The 21,090-nt window shown below is 43.9% G+C and overlaps 1 protein-coding gene and 1 pseudogene across 1 annotated transcript in view; one reads left to right on the forward strand and one right to left on the reverse strand.

Moving 5' to 3' along the window:
• The window catches only part of LOC124614068 (LIX1-like protein), a 307,684-nt gene that overhangs the window by 76,855 nt on the left and 209,739 nt on the right, over positions 1 to 21,090 (reverse strand). The window lies entirely within an intron of this gene.
• LOC124614661 lies at positions 6,338 to 6,455 on the forward strand (annotated as a pseudogene).

Here is a 21,090-nt window from a genome sequence, read left to right on the forward strand (position 1 = left end):
TGTACTCGTACATTAATGGGGATTTTCGCCTTGTTATACGCAGTAGGTTACACTTACTAATATTGACAGATAACTGGTTCAAATGGCTCTGAGCACTATGGGACTTAACTTCTGAGGTCATCAGTCCCCTAGAACTTAGAACTACTTAAACCTAACTAACCTAAGGACATCACACACATCCATGCCCGAGGCAGGATTCGAACCTGCGATCGTAGCGGTCACGCGGTTCCGGACTGTAGCGCCTAGAACCGCTCGACCACTCCGGCCGGCCTGAGAGATAACTGCCAGTCATTACACCACATATTTATTTTCTGCAAATCCTCATTGATTTGTTCACAACTTTCGTGTGATATTACTTTCCTGTAGACTACAGCATCATCGACAAACAGTCTAAGGCCGCTGTCAATACCATCAACCAGATCGTTTATGTAAATCGTAAAGAGCAGAGGACCTATTACGCTGCCCTGGGGCACACCTGACGTTACGCTTGTTTCTGTTGAAGTAACCCCGTTCAGGACGACATACTGCTCCCTGTCTGTTAGAAAACTTTATATCCAACCGCATATGTCATCGGATAGACCGTAAGCGCTCACTTTTTGTAGCAAGTCGAACGCCTTTCGAATGTCGCGAAATATGGCATCAACCTGGAAGACGGTATCTAGAGCCTCTTGTATATCATGCACAAAGAGGGTCTAACAATACCACCACTTGCAAAGTAGGTTAGAAATCAGATTAATAATGTTGCTCACGCAGCATATGTTCGCTTTATCGGGCAACAAGAAAGTTATTGACTGTGGATGGTATCGTCAGAATGGAAATAATGAAGTCACTGTAAAAAAGTCATTAATTTTGGCACTTACCTTGAATGGATTCCCACGTAGATTTCGTCGAAGTTGTTACGGCTCATCTTGTTGATTCTAGGGTGATTTCACTTTGACTGCTAGGAGGTCCAGATCTGTATTTTGGCAATATTTGAAGACCTAACAAATGCGTTTTTCAGGAAATTCTTAATGATCAAACGATCCCAGATCAGGACAATGGTATGGTAGAAATAATTTTTGACTTGGTGTTCACGGTCCACATTTTTATTAAACTTCATGTAAATTCACATATATTTCTTCTTAATTGTCACATCATGAAGGAAACAGCTTTGTATCAATCTTCATATATTTAATTTCCACTTTAACCAAACACAAGACTTGACTGTTCTTTCTCAAAGCGAAATAACAACTTAACTTCTGCAAAGTGAAACAAAGACTGCTCTGTGGGCATTCGCGCCAAAACGGTTACAAGTAAGTCAATGATTATGACAGTCTCACAGAAATGAATACAAATGGTTCAAATGACTCTGAGCACTATGGGACTTAACATCTGGGGTCATCAGTCCCCTAGAACTTAGAACTACTTAAATCTAAATAACCTAAGGACATCACACACATCCATGCCCGAGGCAGGATTCGAACCTGCGACCGTAGCTGTCTCGCGGTTCCGGACTGAAGCGCCTAGAACTGCTTGGCCACCGCGGCCGGCGAAATGAACACACAGAAGAACCATATCACTGTAATATATCGATACATCTGAGTACCTGTACATTAATAAAACCAAATGTGAATATTGCCACAAAAATATGTCTGTTACTTCGCAGAAAAATAGTAAGATATTACTGGTATCGAGAAATGGTGTTGGAGTGCCGTAATGGTCACGTAAATGAAGAACCATTACAAGGGCCAGCTGTGTCTCGCATGACCGCTGTTTCCTAAAACCGTGCTAGTTGCTGCAGATGAGTTTCTCATAGTGTAGAGAAGTCATTATGTCTGAACACAAAATATGTTCCACGATTCTACAACAAATCGATGTCAGTGAAATTGGCCGGTAATTGTGTGCATCCGATTTTCTATCCTTTTTATAAATTGCTGTGACCTGGGCCTTCTTCTAGTCCCGTAGAACTTTCCGCTGTTCCAATGATCTCCGACAGATGATGGATAAGAATGGTGCTATATTTGTAGCATCATCATCATCATCATCATCAGTTATCTGCTATATTAGCAGGTCCTTTGCCTCTCCATTTTCTGCGATCCATTGCTTCCTTCTTAAGGCTGCTTTATGTTGTACCGTCCATCATGTCATCCAGTATCTGGAATCTCTTCCTTCCTCGCTTCCTTTTCCCTTCTACATAACCTTCTAAAACTGTTTTTATCAGTCCGTTATTCTTTCGTAATATATGCCCAATCCAATTTCTTTTTCTTCTCTTTATTACATCTAGTAACTGCCTTTTCTCTCCCACTCTTCTCAGTACCTCTTCATTTTTTACTCTGTCCATCCAACTTATTCTTTCCATCTTCCGCCATGTCCAGATCTCAAAAGCCTCCAGCCTTTCTCTGTCTTTTTTCCTCATAGTCCATGTTTCAGCGCCATATAGAAGAACACTCCATACAAGACATTTTATGAGTCTCTTTCTGAGTTCTCTGTTCATATCGCTGCAGAAGATTCTCCTTTTCTTATAAAACGCCTCTATTGCCATTGCTATCCTTGTTTTAATTTCTGTGGTGCACTTCCAGTCGGTGTCTATCCTGCTTCCAAGATACTTAAAATTTTGCACCTGTTCTAGTGTTTCTCCATTCAGCACAATTTTTATTTCCTTATTTCCTCCTATTGCCAATACTTTTGTTTTATTTGTGTTAATTTTCATTCCATATTTTTTTCCGTTAGTTGCAATGGTGTCCACCAAATCCTGTAATTCTTTTTCCCCTGTGGCTAGAAGGACCATGTCATCAGCAAATCTCAAGCACCCTACTCTTCTTCCTCCAATTTCTACTCCTTTGTCATCTAATGAGCATTGGTCAATCGTATTTTCCAAGTACAGGTTGAAAAGAGTAGGTGATAAACAGCATCCTTGTCTTACTCCTTTCCCTAGTCTGATCCAGTTTGTACTTTCTCACTTTAACTGAAACTTTTTGATTAAGGTACAATGAGTTTATAAGTCTTCTGGTTTTCCAGTCCACTCTCTTTTCTCTCATAATAGTCGCCAGCTTGTCCCAAACCACATTGTCAAATGCCTTTTCTAAATCGATGAAGCACATATATAGGTCTCTTCCTTTTTCTATAAACCTTTCTCCCAAGATTCTTAGGAGCCCTATTGCATCTCTGGTGCCCGTATTCCGTCTAAAGCCAAACTGCTCCTCGCCGAGATTCTCCTCTATTACTTTTTCAAGTCTTTTATTAATTATTCTTAACACCACTTTGGCTGCATGTGAAATGAGGCTGATTTGTCCTGTGGTCGCTGCATTTCTTGGTTCCTTGTTTTTTCGGTAATGGAATCATTACTGTTGTCAAAAAGTCCTCAGGCCATTCACCACTGTCATATATTTTATTACATAACCTCAATATTTCTCTTATTCCATTGTGGTTCAAGCATTTTAGTATTTCTCCCGGTATTGTATCTGTACCTACTGGTTTGCCATTTTTCATTGCAGCATTGTAGTATAGTCAACATAAAATCTTACGGGGATACCGACTGTGCCAGATGCCTTCCTGGAGTCTAAGGGTCTTAGCTGTTATACAATCCCAGATACACTAAACACTATGCCAGCCATCCTTGCGTTTGTTCGATAATTGAAAGGGGCATGTGGCGATCAGTTTCGTATGGGACCATTCGATGGTCCCGTAATTGGTGAGTGTTTTATTTTCCGTTGACTGCCCCTTATAATTTCGCGACCGATCGGAGGATGGAAAAAAATAGACTTGAGTGTAGGTGTGAGAGACCATATCCATGGTACTTCTATCCTGTTCTCAACGCTTTCCAGTTTCTTTGTTGGGAATCAGTGCACGTATCTGTGCAGAGTAGGAGTGCAGGCTTTGGGAGCGGCCGGTCGCGGGTCTGTTTTGCCGCTAGAGTGAGACAGCCGGTGTGTGCGAGACGGCGCCCGGCGGCCGGGCTGCGTGGCCAGCTGTGTGGCGGGCAGATTTGCGGCGGTAACGGTCCGGGCCAGCAGCCGCGGCTGTGGCCACTGGCCAGGGCTACCTCAAGGACAGCCGGCGAGCGCTCCGCCGCGGCCGCCGCCGCCGCCGCTGCACCGCGACGCACTCTTCCGGCAGCGCAGCCCCAACCATACGGGTGACAGGGGTCACTACACGGTGTGTTTTGATAGCAATGACAAAATGTAGCAAATGTCCACAGTCGTGCACCGTTGCATAGCGTTAGGAGGTACCACAGCGTTATCTTCTACATCGACATCTATTCAAATCATTACATTGTACATATTAACCCACTACCTGAGTACATTAGTGGGTCCTAATTTCATACACAGTATTGCAGCTATTTTTCCACACTACAGGTAAATCTTAGATTTTGATCTTACCACTGCAGGGTTCCTATTTCTACTTAAACCACAAAACTTCTGCTACCTGCAGCGTTACAGGTGTGCCAGTGATGTATAAACCTGATGGATGTTGGCCTGGCGCACTGAGCTAATCCCAGTGGGTGTGCCCGCTGGCTGGTGACTTGGTATCGCTGCAGCCTATCCTAGAAAACCTTATCCTATCTTGCTACATACTAACCTATTTTAAGTCTAGTGTCACAGTTGGTGCGTGTCCTATCCAGTTAAATGTACACCCTCCCGCCCTAGTCCAGAGCAAGTCGGATCCCAGCTGCGAAACGGCTGTCCAAGTCCAGGCCCGGCGGAACAGGAAAAGTGCACGGGGTCTAAGTTGGTGTGATTTTTACTGGTTGTCCCTTAGCAATTTCTTAAGGACTTTTTTCGAAATATCGCCTGCCAATTTGTTTAAGGCATTGAAGGTGTTGTCATGCAGATGGTACGTGTCGTTATTCGGAAGTTGTTGTCGTAGTTCGTTTGCTACGTCATCGAAGAGGTGGCACTCATACAGCACATGTTCTGGCGTGCCTTGCACAGCGCCACAGTCACAGGCGGGTGTAGCCTGCTTCTCAAACCGACATAGACATGTCGGGTAGGGGCCACGTCCAGTAAGAAAGTGCAGCATTCCTGTCGTAGGCATGAAGTACGTTAGCTTTACTCGTTCCTCTATGTCCGGTAACAGCTTGTAAGTTCTGCACCCCGTATCCTCGTTGTTCTACTGTTCCTGCCATAGTTCTATCCCTCTCTTTTTAATTGCAGTTTTATCCCCAGCGTAAACCCCAAGTATCTCTGTTATGTTATCCCTTTTTTCCTTCTTCGCACAGTACCAGGCGGCCTGCTCACGGATTTTAATGTACAGTGGACAGATCCCCATTAGCACAAGAAGCGCCCCTCCAAGTGTTGTTCTGTATGCTCCTGCTGAACGCAGGAGCATATTACGCTGCACCCTCCTAACGGCCATAGCAGGCATGACCCTCGTGAGTCTGTGTCCCCAGACCCCTAATCCGTATCCTACTACTGATGTTAGAATACTGTTGTGGTTACATCAATACTAGGCAAGTCATCTGATAGTATGTGGCGGAAGGTTGCGCTGGTACCACTAACTGATGCCCCTTCCCTATTCCACTCGCGACTGGCGCGTGGGAATAATGTTTAAGACAATTCCCATTTATTGTTCCGCCTCAGTTACATATTTTTAATTAGATTACTGTGTCGGTCACTCTGGATCATCTTCAGATCCAGGTAGCTGCGCCAGCAACACGTCTTGTCACACGTATCAAAGTACTCTATTGAGTACTGTTGATGCAAAACAAGACGGGTTGCTGAGGCAAACTACTTAGATCTGAAGATAATCAAGAGAATTGAAACGTGACATATGATTAAAAATGTTGTAACCGAGACGGAACGATAAATGAGAATTATGTTAAACATCAGTACAGTTGCTGAATCTTTCAAGATCATTATGGTGGCTACGGTGTGTATAATGATTGTTAGTAAGCTCTCTTAATTTCTCGAATTTTCTCGCCGTGGTCAATACGCGAGACGTTTCTGGGTGGCGTAATACGTTGTCATACTCTTCCCGGAAGGTAATCTCTCGAAATTTCAATAGTGAACATTTCTGTTATACACGACACCTCTCTTGTAGCGTTTGACAGTGGAGTTTGTTGAACTTGTCTGTAACGCTCTTGCGCCGACTTAAGGATCCCGCAACGAAACGCGCAGCTCTTCATTGGGTCTCTCTCTCTCCCCCCTCCCTCTCTCTCTCTCTCTCTCTCTCTCTCTCTCTCTCTCTCTCTCTCTCTTCCTCTCTCTTCTACCATCCCAGTCCCAGTGACACACATTAAAAAAAAATCGGGGGGGGGGGGGGCATATGACTCGATTTTTGCTTGAATATATGTTATAAAGATTTGATTATAAACAAAAATTTAGTACGGACCATATCTTAACAACCCTTATGTTTGCTGGGCAACGGCCTTGCCGCAGTGGATACACTAGTTCCCGTCAGATCACCGAAATTAAGCGCTGTCGAGCGTGGCCAGCACTTGGGTGGGTGACCATCCAGGCAGCCATGTGCTGTTGCCATTTTTCGGGGTGCACTCAGCCTCGTGATGCCTATTGAGGAGCTACTCGACCGATTAGTAGCGGCTCCGGTCAAAGAAAAACAGCGTAACAACCGGGAGAGTGGTGTGCTGAACACTCGCCCCTCCTATCCGCATCCTCATCTGAGGGTGACACGGCGGTGGAGTGGTTCCGGTGGGCCACTTGTGGCCTGAAGACGGAGTGCTTATGTTTGCAGATAAATGATTAGTAAGTTAAACCTGTGGCTCATTTTGGTTGGCAGCCACAGGATTCACATAATGGAAAATAAAAGGTAAAGTACATATGTAATTTAAATAACAATAAAATCCGATGTAAAGCATTTGCTAACCTAAATACAATCTGTATGTATGTATTTCAGAAAAATGAAAGAAAAAATCCCGCTGGGTATGCACTTTGGGTGTTAAAGAAAAGCAGTAATTATGTATTTGCAAAAAGGTGAACCCAACCTTAATGCGTTGATATTATTTCAATACAGCTCGAAATGTGGGGTGCTTGTTCGATTTGCTTGTTGTCTAGACGAACGTAGAAGTCGAGCAAGGAGACAGGGGTTGGGACACTTGTGCGGAGAATTATTCCTGCAGATCCCGGGGCTCTTGCTAGGATAAGAGGCTTTTTGCAGGTTTTATACAGCAACACTAAGAATTTATTTTCTGTCTAGCAGAGTAGCATAGTGTCCTGTACTCTGCTATACATCTTCTTTTTCCTGGCCTTTATCCCATATCTTGAAGGGGTCGGCACGTCATTTTTCAGTTTCCTCCTCGGGACGGAATGCGTGTGCCCCATCTATCTGCTTTTGGTGTTCTCCGGTGCGGACGTGTGTTAACAGTTTTTTAGTATTTGAAAATCGTGTAACTGCAGTGGGATGTGTGTACCAGCCCGTATTCACCTAGTCGGATGGGGGACACCGCCTACAAAACCACACCCAGGCTAGCCGGCACACCGCCTCTCCTCGTTAATCTGTCGGGTGGATGCGATCCAGGGCCGGTGCGCTGGTTAACATCGCAGCCCCGGGAATTTTATGAGACAGCCATTCACCGCCTTGTGTCATAATGGGACAAGTGTCTCAACAGCCAGGGTCAGTACTTCTAACATACAGGTGCTGGTTTCGGTAATTATGTCTCTGGCTCGTTTCTTTTTGAACGCCCCTTATATTGAACGACCTTCATCAAAGTCGGAAGCGTGATGGTACGCATTTCTCCTCCTTACACGAGGCATCACAACAACGTTTCACCAGGCAACGCCGTTCAGCTGCTGTTTGTGTTTGCCGGCCAGGGTGGCCGAGCGGTTCAAGGTGCTATAGTCTGGAACCGTACGACCGCTACGGTCGCAGGTTCGAATCCTGCCTCGGGCATGGATGTGTGTGATGTCCTTAGGTTAGTTAGATTTAAGTAGTTATAAGTTGTAGGGGACTGATGACCTCAGAAGTTGAGTCCCATAGTGCTCAGAACCATTTGAACAATTTTTTTTCTTTGAACCTTCTCTGTCTGTAAGGATAACAAGTCCAGCAAGAGCTGTGAAAAAATAAACCACAGAATTAGATTCTGGTATACTTATCAATACCTTTTCGAATTAATCTCATCCTGGCATCTGGAAGGAATGAGGTTTGAACCCCCATCTGGCCATCCATTTCTACTGTTTATGTTTTTTCCTAAACTTAAAGGTAAATCATGGGATGCTTCCTCCGATTTTCATTCCCATTCTTGTCCATTCTCATCTTGTGCTCCACCTCCAATGATGTCGTCAATTGGGCGCTAAACCCTAAACTTGTTTCGTTGCTTACTCGCATGACTCCTTTCTCGACATCTAAATTCACATCGCACACGGTGAGAACAGTGTCACAACTCAAAAATGCAATATTAGTGAAATCTGTAAAATGCATACTAAAATAGTGTATCATTCCTTTAAATTTCATATGAGTATTTTTGGCAGTTAATTCAATTATATTCTACACAGAAGTGATACTGAATTGTGGTTCTTTTCTTGTCGAATGTGATGTATTGTCAGGTAATTACTAATCAGTACAGTTAATTGCGTTAGTTTTCTTGCTTTTGTAGAAACGTTCCTTGTTATGATCCTACATTAGTATTTTTGCCTCTTTTGCACACCAAACAACATATTTTTTTACTCACTGTAATGTTCTACGACATCTGAATCTCCATCAGGCAAAATTAGTACCAAGTCAGAACAAGAAATAAAAAAAAAAAAGTTGAAATTGATTTAATAGAAAAATACAAAACCCAAAATTATAATTTACGAAAATTATGAAAATAAGGAACATCAAATTAGGTACAATGTAAGGATCACAGTTTACGAAAACATAAAATCATGAATGGGCTTTTATAATGCAGGAATATATTTCGTCGAGAAAATGGATTCTCTATAGAAGAAATTCCCACATTTTTCTTGTACGCTGCAACGCAATGCTTTGCAGAGACGTTAAATTGTTATCTCCTGGTACTGTTGTCGATGATCTGCACATATTCTTTTTGTCTGTACGTGGTTTTTACAAAAAGAATGCCTGGTTACTCTCTGCACTTTGAGTTCTCTTATGTGACATCTATGTCACTTGTGATTCCCGCACAGCTAGGGACAAACATTTTTTTACTATCCTCATTTTATCCATTGTGGCATCTGTATCCTTGATTATTACAACGTCTGTGTTTCTGATGTTTCTGTATCGTACACACACAGGTTTCGACGATTACAGCTGGTGTAAATATTACGAAATTTCGAAATACTTAAAACAGTTGTAATCGTTAAAACAGCGTCTGTTCCATCAGAGATACGTGTGTATCTGAAGAGCATTGTAATGTAAGATAGAGACACTGCATAAACACAGATATTGTAATAATTAATTATATTAGAAAGTTCATTCAACTTACTTTGTAAATGAAAAGGGTAACAACTACGAATGTGCCGTTTTGTTGAATGACGCCGCGCGGGATTAGCCGAGCGGTCTCAGGCGCCGCAGTCGTGGACTGTGAGGCTGGTCCCGGCGGAGGTTCGAATCCTCCCTCGGGCATGGGTGTGTGTGTGTGTCTTTAGGATAATTTTGGTTAAGTAGTGTGTAAGCTTAGGGACTGGTGACCTTAGCAGTTAAGTCCCATAAGATTTCACACACAGTTGAACATTTTTTTTCTTGAATGACCCGTGTACACCCGCCTGTAGCAACGCTACACTGTTATTTTTTGGCCAAATCGTAAGTAGCCTGCTACAAAACTGACAGCTGCCCTCCAGTGGACAAGTTTCGAGATAGAGATGTGACGTTTATCGTGCCCATCGGGGCACCCCACACGTATTTTTCAGTACATAAACGAAAAATTCACGTCTGTCACTTTTCTTGCCGGGGTGCTGTACCATTCTGTGTTAAATAACTGCAGATAATGCTTCATGACTTTTTTTTGCCTATGATTTATTACCAGCAGCGTTGTCAAACAGTTCAGGCTCCCCTAGTCCTCTATAGCTGAGTGGTCACCGCGGCTAACTGTTGTGCAGAAAATCCAGGTTTGGTTTTCGGTACTGCGAGGAATTTTTCCTTGGTGAAAGCTGGAAAAGTGTTCACTGAGCCTCGTGATGCCAATCGAGGAGCTAGTTTACCGACAAGTAGTGGCACCAGGTCTGATAAACCGACAATGAACCCTTCAACACCGGAGCCAGAGGCAGAGGCAGAGAATGACCCGCCAATTAAGTCTGTCCTGATCTGCCAGTCTGTGGCCAGTATACGGATATTGTATATCAGGATCTGCTCGTCAACTTACGCGCAACACGCTGTTGGTTAGTTGATTCGGGAAGAGGGGACCAAACAGCGAGGTCATCGGTCCTGTCGGATTAGGGAAGTATGGGGAAAGAAGTCGTCCGTGCCCTTGAAAAGAAACCATCCCGGCATTTGCCTGAAGCGATTTAGGGAAATCACCGAAAACCTAAATCGGGATGGCCGGACGTGGGTTTGATCCGTCGTCCTCCCGAATGCGAGTTCAGTGTGCTAATCACTGTGCCACCTGTACTTGCTTACACTGCTTTCAGGCTAAAGTTTCCGCCCCAACTGCCAATCGCCGGAAAGTCTTTGTGTACTTAGCAGCAGTAATAATTTAGTCGACTTTGGTATTATTAGAGATGGTGTAATAGTCAATCGCAGAAGTGTAGAATAAGGAACGTTTTAAGATTCACCTGAAACGATTCAAGAACTACGTAAAAATCCGTCTTTTCCAAAATGTGTGCAGTGCCTGAACAGTTTAACCACCTCTTTTGACGCGTCAGTCTGGAACCGCGCGACCGCTACGGTCGCAAGTTCGAATCCTGCCTCGGGCATGGATGTGTGTGATGTCCTTAGGTTAGTTAGGTTTAAGTAGTTCTAAGTTCTAGGGGAATGACCACCTCAGATGTTAAGTCCCATAGTGCTCAGAGCCATTTGAACCACCTCTTTTGAGATTTAAAACAACTGTAGGGATTGACTTCGTTGAGTAATAAACGAGGTGATGTTTTGTCCTGTTTCTGTACATGCAACACAGGTAATGTGCAAAAAGTGATTAAAAGCAAGGAGAAATCAAGTTTCTCGCAAAATGTAATGTTCAATGCGCTAATACGGATATTGTTTTCTGCAGAATGCACAAATGCAGAATACAATGAGGTAACAAAACTTCTGGGATAACGATACGCACATATATGGACGGGGGCAGTATCGTATACACAAGGTATAAATGGGCACTGCATTGGTGCAACTATCATTTGTACTGAGATGATTCATGTGAAAAGGTTTCCGACGTTATATGGTCATTAGACGGGAATTACAGACTTCGAACGTGGAATGGTAATTGGAGCTAGACGCATGGGACATTCCGTTTCGGAAATCATTAGAGAATTCAATATTACGCGATCCACAGTGTCAGAAGTGTGCCGAAAATACCAAACTTTAGGCATTATCTCTCACCTCGGACAACGCAGTGGCCGTCTGCCTTCACTTAACGAACGAGAGCAGCGGCGTTTGCATAGAGTTGTCAGTGTTAACATACAGGAAACACTACTTAAAATAACAGCAGTGTGGGACGTAAAATGACCGTATCCGTTAGGACAGCGCTGCGAAATTTGGCGTTAATGGGCTATGGCAGCAGACGACCGTCGCGAGTGCCTTTCCTAACAGCACAACATCGCCTTCAGCGCCTCTCCTGAGCTCGTGACCCTAACGGTTGGACCCTCGACGGCTAAAAAACAGTGGCCTGGTCAGATGAGCCCCGATTTTAGATGGTAAGAACTGGTGGTAGGGTTCGAGTGTGGCGCAGACCCTGCGAAACCATTGACCCAAGTCGTCAGCAAGGCACTATTCATGCTCGTAGAGGTTTCATAATGATATGGGCTCTGTTTACTTGGAATGGACGGGCTCCTCTGATCCAACTAAACCAATAATTCACTGGAAATGGTTATGTTCGGCTACCTGGAGACCGTTTGCAGCCATTCAGGGACCTCATGTTCCCAAACAACGACGGAATTTTTTACGGATGACAAAGCGCAATGTCGACGGACGACAATTGTTCGCGATTGTTTTGAAGAGCATTCTGGACAATTCAAGCGATTGATTTGGCCATCTGTCGAATATTTATGGGACATAATCAAGAGGTCAGTTCGTGCACAACCCTGCACCGTCAATACTTTCGCAATTACGGACGGCTGTAGGAGCCGCATGGCTCAGTATTTCTGCAGGGGATTTGCGACGACTTGTTGAGTCCATACCAAGTCGAGGTGCTGCACTACGCCTGCAAAAGGAGGTCCGACGCTATTTTGTCACCTCAATGTAGGGCAACGTTCATTCGAATTCAGAAAGAGCCTGGAGACGTATATTATACTCACAATTTAATAGTTTGGTTTACTTCTCTAGATGCTATGTCCTCCAGACGTGTCTCGGATAATAAAACTGTTTCTGTCTCTTTGCTGCACAAAATAGGGTAAACCTTAAAACATAGTGCTCAAGGGCTGTTGTGTGTGCATATAATAATTAATAATGAGGAATGATAATATAACACAAGAGACCACTAAAGAGCACATTTATTGGCGACAGACGTATTGTAACAGCTATTAGTATTAAATGATTACTGCTTTTTTCGTAAGACCTTCTCTCTTGAGCCTCTACTGTAGATCTCGAAACGTTAATATTTAATGGAAATGGAAATGAACGTTTGACGTCATTGGCCCGGAGACCCGTTACGGGGCAGGTCCGGCCGCCTTGGTGCAGGTCATTACATTCGACGCCACATTGGGCGACCTGCGCACCGTATGGGGATGAAATGATGATGAAGACAACGCTACACCCAGTCCCTGAGCGGAGAAAATCCCCGACCCAGCCGGGAATCGAACCCGGGCCCATTAGGATGGCAGTCCGTCACGCTGACCATTCACCTATCAGGGCAGACTACTATTTAATAAGAGACTATTACAGGCGTCAGCCGGCCGCGGTGGTCTAGCGGTTCTTGGCGCTCAGTCCGGAGCCGCGCGACTGCTACGGTCGCAGGTTCGAATCCTGCCTCGGGCATGGATGTGTGTGATGTCCTTAGGTTAGTTAGGTTTGAGTAGTTCTAAGTTCTAGGGGACTGATTACCATAGATGTTAAATCCCATAGTGCTCAAAGCCATTTTGAACCATTTGAACAGGTGTCACACTTGGAAATTCAACCCAATCATATCAAGACTTAAGTGATTTACTTAGGAAGGTGTCCATTACACAGGAACATTCATTTTTTCGTACTTTCGTGCATCCACAAAAGATCAGCTTTTAATGAAGTTCAGTTTAAGAGGAGCCTAAAAGTTTTATTGATTACGCTTGTGGTTTCTTCCGTCTCTTCTTGGCAGAAAAATTTCTTACAGGGTTAAAAACAAAGAAACTTTTCGCACTACTAATATTTATTTATTTCGAAACGTTTTTCGGCTTATTGGATCATCTTTAGAAAACATGTGACTACCGTCCACAAGAGAAAGTAGAGTGTCGGAAAACAAACATTAGAAACGAAAATACTTTCAAGAGATTACAATGAAATGAATACCCCTAGCTGCATACAGGCGTTGTTATACGTCAATGGGGACAGTTGAAAATGTGTGCGCCGACCGGGACTCGAACCCGGGAACTCCTGCTTACATGGCAGACGCTCTATCCATTTTTTTTTCCTTCGTTGTTGATCGCTGGGTTTGGTCGTTGCGGACGTCACATAATATCCGTTAAAGTTTGTTTGTTGCTCCTTCCACTCAGTTTTTATTATTACAGAGGCCAACCGGCTCTCTGGCCGAACACGCTGAGCTACCGTGCCGGCATCCATCTGACCCACCGAGGACACAGAGGATAGTGCGACTGCAGGGACTTGATCTCTGGCACGCCTCCCGTGAGACCCACATTCCCAACTTAATGTCCACACACTACATTCGTATTGCCCCTGCCCCTGCCCAAGAGTTCGGCCACTGTTTGTGCACCCGCACAGAAGAAGATGGTCAAATGGCCGGTGAGCCATATATATATACAGATAGTATCTGTTCTTTCGGACATGTCCGGAAGAACAGATACCATCTTCATATATATACTTTCAAGAGAAGCAGAATCTTCCGTGGTGTCATTAGGTGATAAATGTCAAATCGAGCAGCCATCATTTATTTTATGCACCAATGACATTTAACTGCAGTACTGAATTACGATACACAATATGGATAGTAATAAACACAGTATTAATGTCTGAAAGCCTTATGAACATAATACTGAAGCTTGAGAGAAGAAACAGAGTAAGGTATATGACAAATCTTCTGTGTTACAAGTCTGTGGGTATGAACGTGATCATTGGGATTGAGGCCTGAGAGTGCGTGGCTGGTTGACTAGATGATGGGAAGCTTAAGAGTATGGATGTCCTCATCTGTAAATGGTCATTAAGAAACAGATGCGGGTTTTGAGCTGAAAGCTTAATTACCTCAGGTTCTTCTAATATTGTCCGCCTCTCGTGATCTCGCGTTAGCGTTCTCGCTTCCCGAGCACGGGGTCCGAGGTTCGATTCCCGGCGGAGTCAGAGATTTTCACCTGCCCCCTGATGACTGGCTGTTGTTGTATCGTCTTCATCATCATCATTCATCCCCATTACGGTCGGAGGAAGGCAACGGCAAACCACCTCCATTAGGACCATGCCTAGTACGCTCTGTCAGGAAGCATGGGACTTCATTTCCATTTCTTCTAATAGTCAAAGCTCATGGAGTGATCCTAATAGGCTTTTGGGAGATATCTTCATGGGCAGGTTCAAAAATCTGTTCATAGACAAAGAACTTCTCACTTTTAATATTAAATATTGGTCTAGATACCTCCCGCCATTCCAAAAAGTTTGAGACTGCATTAATACATATAGAGAAAGGCTAAGATGGTGGTTTTACACATCCTCTCCTAACTTGAGTACAACGCACAGAAAGTTCACACAACCTAATAAAACCGTCAGGAAAGAACGGACGTGACCGCCATTTACGTCGTCAGAGCGTTGACCCGTCATGCAAATTTCTGCACTTTGTCGTTTTGTAGTAGGCTCGTATTGACAAACCGAAGTGTCGTCACCATGATGAGTTTTCCAAAGAAAGAACTATTCGCGGTTTTCCTTCCAATCAAGTCGCGGAAGGAGTCTTCGCCGTTTTTGTTCGGGGGTCAACGTGTGCGGAACAAGCTTTGCACCCACTTCTCTCTTCTTCAAAACATTCCGAATATCATCTTGAGCACTTAATTTAGAGACGCTGCTCCGTTGCGATTAGCGAAACAACAACGTTAACATACTTCGGTTCCACATCCACTGCTTATCAGTAGATGAATAATGGGGGTGAAAGGAATGGAAATAAAACGTGATTGGAAAGAGACAGGAAGAAAATATTGACTTCGATCCTCACAGGGCATTGCGGCAATGGAATAGCGGGTGTTGAAAATTTATAGCCGACCGGGACTCGAATCTGAAAGCTCCGCTTTTTTAAAATGGTTCTCCCAACCGTCTCCGCCATACGGATACGCTTTCCGTCTGACCCAGGTTCCTAAATTCTCACTTGACGCACCGCAGAAACCCTCGTCGATTAACCCCCTACCCGCAGATATCTGATTCCCGTATGAGTTCCGACGTTGGATGTGCATCCGCACTGAAACAACTTCATCAAACAGCCGTCGCAACCGTAGAATTATAGATATATCTATACTACTGAACAGCGCCTGCTCACAGCTGACTGGTGGAGAGCACATCTGTTGAAACTTCGTGGCAGATTAAAACTGTGTGCCGGACCGAGACTCGAACTCGGGACCTTTACCCTTCACGGGCAAGTGCTCTACCATCTGAGCTACCCAGGCACGACTCATGCCCCGTCCTCACAGCTTTACTTCTGACGGTACCTCGTCTCCTACCTTCCAAACTTACAGAAGCTCTCCTGCGAACCTAGCAGAACTAGCACTCCTGAAAAAAAAAAGGATACTGCGCAGACATGGCTTAGCCACAGCCTGGGGGATGTTTCCAGAATGAGATTTTCACTCTGCAGCGGAGTGTGCGCTGATATTAAACTTCCCGGCAGATTAAAACTGTGTGCCGAACCGAGACCCGAACTCGGGACTTACGCTTTTCACGGGCAAGTGCTCTACCATCTGAGCTACCCAAGCACGACTCACGCCCCGTCCTCACAGTTTCGCAAGAGAGCTTCTGTAAAGTTTGGAAGGTAGGAGACGAGGTACTGGCAGAAGTAAAGCTGTGAGGTCGGGGCGTGAGTAGTGCTTGGGTAGCTCAGTTGGTAGAGCACTTGCCCACAAAAGGAAAAGGTCCCGAGTTCACAGCGGTGGCACTGTGGGTGAGTCGCATAAAGCACAGCGTGGTAATTTGAGAACCCCAGTTCAATTACTGTACCTCTTTGCTAGCTCTGTGGTAACATGCTGAGCTGTGAAGAAGCGTCTGTTATGCCGGCACGGTAGCTCAGCGTGTTCGGTCAGAGGGTTAGCTGCCCTCTGTAATAAAAAAACTGAGTTAATGGATCAACGACGAACTGACACAGGTGTCTTGCGACGTCCGCCCCGAGCAGATACAACGAACAAAATGAGGTTAATAAATAAATAAATAAATAAAGTTCGAGTCTCGGTCCAGTACACAGTTTTTACCTGCCAGGAAGGTTCACATCAGCGCACACTCCGCTGTAGAGTGAAAATCTCATTCTGGAAACACATCTGTTGTCTAAAGTTGTTAGTTCAGGCTGTCATCGCTGTTACTGCGCTGATGTTGCTTGTACATCAGGAATAAGATCAATGTAAGAACTTTTTGGGCACGCACGCACGGTATACACAGGCGACGTACGTATGTTCTACGCAACAGGAAAAGTTCGCTAGAAGCACCATTGATTTCTTAAAATTGAAAAAAGAAAACAGGAAATAAACAGCGATATTAGTGCAGGAAAGACTAATATTCTACACCTTCTGTAGCACCAAGAATCGATCGATGTGTTAATAAAGCAGTTTTATTACTTCTGCTCCTTTAAGAAATGCTATAAGTGATTTAGCAGCTTCTATTTTCATCTTAGTCACAAACCTGATAGCGAAAAAGACTATTACAATACATACAACACTTTTACTACTCAGGATGCATTCATTATTGCTCTAAATCCATTATGCCAGGCGTCACAGCGTTAGTCGCTTTGTGCGACTTTTAAACAGAGGTGGGACCGAGTAGCTTAAGCAGAGAACGCACTTTAAATTTTTTCCCCTTCCAAGACCCGAGCACCTACACGTACTCTCCGAAGGCATCCTTGGAGCACAGGTGGGGGCAGTCAGAAATACGGTCAGTACGTTTTACTCTGGCCGATGCCCGGAACTATAGACAGTCTTATGACCCCGTGATGACCAAAGTTAATTAATTTCCTACTCCACGGAGATTTCGTGCTGTTCGGGCGCAACGACGTAATTAACAACGTTGATGGAACAATTATGTTAATTCGGGAAGTCTGCTATTGGATTGTTTTCCAGAGCTAAATGATGACGGACTTAAGACCAGTAATCTTTGGACATTAAAGCTGACGTATGAAGCGGAGCGCACTTCTCTAAATTACTCATTAAAGCACCCGCCAGATCCATCACAGCACATCACATCACATCGCATCGCATCCAGCAGTATTAGTTTAAAAAGTGGGCGCTCTCGCCGTGCATCGGCGTCCAGTTTTTCTTTGTTGGCCGCCTGTTCCAATTTGAATACGGGCCATTGATGTTATCTGGCACGCCAGCGAGTACACAGAGGTTACTGGCGCTGCCCGCCTTCCTCCCACGATCGCCCGCTCGGCTGCCGAGTGGGTAATTTTGGGAGCAGATATAATCGGAAACGTTTTAACGCGGCCGATCGTAAAATCTTCTGACTTATCGCCCTATCAGTGAGGATACTGGCGCGGACTTTATTTGCATTTATTTTAAGGCATTTTCGTTTCTAGACGTTTCGCTGCGAGAGCAAGTGAAAAATCAAATTCTTCAGCCGCATAAGGCTTGGTCTTTAGTATCACCTATATTTTCGCCAGTTCGAGGAAAATAAATGTTGACATTAAAGAAGCCGTTTCACGTATTCTATGCATACCAACGAGTTTCAATTTTGTTTCCTGGGGCTTTGCATTTCGGAATTGAACTTTATAAGGAGACTGACTGACAAAACTGGCATTGCCCGAGATTCTTTTTGCCAATTTTCTATTAGAAAAGAAAAAAAAACCGTGTTTGCAGAAGCGTATCGAAAAAATATCATTTCCATGTCACAGCTACATCGTGCATCTACAACGCAATTTTGTAAACGTCTCTATAGCAACGCATCTCCATAGCTCTACAGACGGCTATTGTTTTCGTCTACAGCCGTTTCCGATTTGCTCTTAAAGCTGTCAAATCGCTAAGAGAGGTTGGGGATTTCCTTATCCCTTTTAGAACTGTTTTTTTCTGGAAGAAGGAAACTTTTTTATGCTGTAATGCTCTTAGGTAATTTTCTAATGATTTTAGATTCAACATGCGTAAAAAACACGTACCCATTTCCAAAATATACTTTTGTATACTTGGCTTCTTTTACGGACTAAAATAACTAATTTTGATATATTCACTGTCGTAATAAATAAACTGATTACTCAGTAATTATCACGCAAAATAACGATAGTGATATTCATTGATAAAATGGAATTTAACTAACCAACCACTTCCGTGTAATCTGGCGGTCACAAGCTGTTGCGTTCTGCTACATTGACTTGTGATATTTTTATAGTGAAGCCCACAGACGATAGAACTCGTACATGATAGAAAGACTGAACATTTGCAAATGTGTACAAGTTTTTTCCTGTTGTGGAAAACATTTCTGTTACAAGTAAGAGGGAGTTAAGTTCAATATACGCAAATGTAGCCAGTGGATATGAAAGGGTTAAGTCGACTAAACTCTAGGACTGTCTTAGTAGTAAAGAATAAATGTATTACAACTTCATGCGTGAAGCGGCATCTCTCTTCAAATATGCATCGTACAATAATATAGTTATGTAGTTAAATTCAGCAGCATATGTCGATACTGTCTACAAAATACATTGCAGATAGTGTTAGCAACACAGAAGTAATAAATTTTGACGTCATGCCTGATGCGGCAGTTTTTCACGCAGTTCATTGTTTATGACGTCATATCTGCTGAACTGTGATAGGTAGGTGGCTCTCATACACACAGCGATTGTTGCATGACAGTAAAGGATATGTGTACCAAGTTTGGTTTAAATGGTCGAGTGGTGAAGGAAGAGATGTGGAACACACACACACACATTGTTATAATATGTACGGAGTTTATTAATTTCACTGTGATTTGCGTATGAGCTTGTTACATGGCAATATGACGAATTTCAGATCCGCCACCGCCGTTGTGTCCTGATCACAGGGTCCAGAAGCTGCGATTTTCAGTCAGAATATGGTTCAAATGGCTCTGAGCACTATGGGACTTAACATCTGAGGTCATCAGTCGCCTATAACTTAGAACTACTTAAACCTAACTAACCTAAAGACATCTCACACATCCATGCCCGAGGCAGGTTTCGAACCTGCGACCGTAGCGGTTGCGCGGTTCCAGACTGAAGCGCCTAGAACCGCTCGGCCACACCGGCCGGCCCGTCAGAATAGGTGGGCAGGTTAACCCCAGTGTCCCAGCGTCATACAGATGAGAGAGGTTGCATGACGTGTCTAAGCTTCAACGGCTGCCTCGTTATGTCTTCGCGCTTTGTCTGCACTAAGTATGACACTGACCTAATCTTACAGAAACTTGCGCATTTTTTTCCCAATATTACACCTATATGTTTGTATTCTCAGGTTATCTTATGGGTTTCAAAACTAATCTACTTATTTAAGCAACATTCAGTATTTGATTACAGCTGTCTTCTCATCTAAGCTTCCAATCATCAAGTTATTTGCAGAAGAACATACTGCCCAGTTTCTAGTTACTAATGTATAATATTAAACTAAATTACAATAACATAGTATGTTGCAATACAACAGACAGAACATTTCACTGACCTCACAGTGTTTCTATGCCACTTGTTAAATTATATTCACTCATTTGTACGCCGTCGCTATCACTTACATGTCTCATCACGACAATTAAACCCTCCCCATCGACACTACTGACCTGTATTTACACCTTCTCCAATTGGTCTTTAGTCCATCACACGCAGAACATTTTTCTTTTTTAAAAAAAAGGAATGGTGATAACAGCCACCACTGTTTCCATCTAGTTTCATAGTTTTATCGAACTACTCCACTTAGCCGGTTTCAGTCTTCCAACCCCCTCATACTTTATACACTCTCATTTTTATTCTTACTTTATCCCACAACTACGCACGGTCGGCATGGTAATAATAATAATGGCGTGTGACGAGGGCCGCCCGTCGGGTAGACCGCTCCCCTGGTGCAAGTCTTTCAATTTGACGCCACTCCGGCGACTTGCGCGGCGAGGCATGGCCATATATTGGAATTCTTATGGTTAATTTATGGGTGAGTGTATGACCTTCCTGTCGTACCCTGTATTCAGTGCAGTGTTATCATGTGAAAGTGTGTGAACGTATTGTGTTTGCGAATTGTGTAACTGAGGCAAGACTTGTGGAACAGCCCAATACTCACCTAGTAGGAGGTTGGAAATCGCCTGAAAACCATATTCAGGTTGATCGGATCACCGGCACTTGGTCTGGTCGTTCATGCACTGAGCGGATTCGGTCCGGGGCTGGTGAACCATGTTTTATGACTTCGGCAACAAGTTTTTCGTTTAAGGGCATTTGCATAACTGACGGGTGGTTTTGGAATTCGAGCTCACCCTGCAGTTCCCAGCCTATAGAACTCCCTCCGTGTTGTTTTGGACCTGACAGAGTGCGACATTCAGTTCTGCATTGAATTTTGCAGTTATCGCCGTCTTGTTTTTCGTCACAATCCTATTCAATACCGTCCGTAACCATCAGTCATCACACACATTCGTTCTTGTTGTTATTTAGTGGATAATATTTTCCAGCTTTCCCTGAACGCGCTAGAAATCTTGGAGACGGTGCCTCTTGAAACAGCGAACACTTCGGCTGCCTTAGGTGCGGAAGTACCCATCAACAAGCACCAACAGTTCGCCCACGTTCGAATC

The sequence above is a fragment of the Schistocerca americana genome, chromosome 4, assembly GCF_021461395.2.
Source record: "Schistocerca americana isolate TAMUIC-IGC-003095 chromosome 4, iqSchAmer2.1, whole genome shotgun sequence".
NCBI lineage: Eukaryota > Metazoa > Arthropoda > Insecta > Orthoptera > Acrididae > Schistocerca > Schistocerca americana.